This window comes from Colobus angolensis, unplaced genomic scaffold, assembly GCF_000951035.1.
Source record: "Colobus angolensis palliatus isolate OR3802 unplaced genomic scaffold, Cang.pa_1.0 Scaffold3, whole genome shotgun sequence".
NCBI classification, from domain to species: Eukaryota; Metazoa; Chordata; class Mammalia; order Primates; family Cercopithecidae; genus Colobus; species Colobus angolensis.
This window is the reverse complement of record NW_012116265.1, coordinates 2,792,136-2,793,234: the sequence shown is the minus strand read 5'-3', so window position 1 is coordinate 2,793,234 and position 1,099 is coordinate 2,792,136. Positions and strand designations below refer to the sequence as shown.

At 46.9% G+C, this 1,099-nt stretch overlaps 1 protein-coding gene and 1 pseudogene across 1 annotated transcript in view; one reads left to right on the top strand and one right to left on the bottom strand.

Moving 5' to 3' along the window:
• TTC7B (tetratricopeptide repeat domain 7B) overlaps positions 1–1,099 on the bottom strand; it is a 248,079-nt gene that overhangs the window by 218,319 nt on the left and 28,661 nt on the right. The window lies entirely within an intron of this gene.
• The window catches only part of LOC105517284, a 9,050-nt pseudogene continuing 8,928 nt past the window's right edge, over positions 978–1,099 (top strand).

Below are 1,099 nucleotides of genomic sequence, written 5' to 3'. Positions count from 1 at the left end.
AAGAAGGGAGGGAGGGAGGGAGGGAGGGAGGGGAGGAAAGGAGGAAGGGAGAAAGAGAAAAAGAGAGAGAAAGAAAGAGAAAGAAAGAAGGAAAGAAAGAAAGAAAGAAAGAAAGAAAGAAAGAAAGAAAGAAAGAAAGAAAGAAAAGAAAAGAAAGAAGGAAAGAAAGAAAGAAAGAAAGAAAGAAAGAAAGAAAGAAAGAAAGAAAGAAAGAAAAGAAAAGAAAAGTAGATTCTCAAGGAAAAAAGATCGAGCTCTATCTTCTCTCCTGTCCTCTCTTTGCAAATGAGGAGATTCAAGCTCAGAGATGATTTGCCCAAGGTCACATGGGCAAATCCTGATCCAATGAGCTTACTACTACCACAGCAGGTCCACAGCAGTTGCCACACAGCTCCCAATAGACTGGAGACTTTTTCTGCCAGGGAAAAGGCAATGTCAGCGGTCACTTGTCTGTCCTACAGCTCTAGGATGACACCTAGAAGATCACGGTCATTAGCAAATATCCAATTCATAAAGGATGGGATTAGATCTCACTTTAAGACATGAATCTATCCAGAAACACTCCAGGAAAATCCTCCTTGGGCTTCCACAGTCCTTATGACCAGCAATTTTCGGTTCATGAAAAATAGGACGTACTTCAATTCCTGCTAAAGCAGGAAACACATCTTTACATCCTTTCTCTTTGTAAATATCCACGCATTAAATGTGTAACGTATTAAATGCTGTCAGCGTCTACAACAGTCTCTATAGATGTGGTCCCAGAAAACAATAAAGGGGCACATCGGTGAAGGCTCAGCTGCTGCCTGGGAACAGCCAGGGCATGTGAGTGTGAATGCCTCCCAGAGAGCTCGGCTTGGTGAGTCCCTAAGGAGGCTCACTAATGCGAGGTTAATCAAGAGCGTTGGCAAGTTTGCCTTTCTTCTCCATCCCTGAACTCGAGATGAATCGCAGAATCACCCCAAGTTCAGGGGCTGCAGATGGTCAGCCGGCCCTGGGGAACCACTGTCCCGGGAATCCGTCCTGCCTTCCTGAGGCTGCACCAGCGCAGGACGCAGGGTAGGGGCTCCAGGACCGCCGGGCGGGGCGGGGCGGGCGAGCG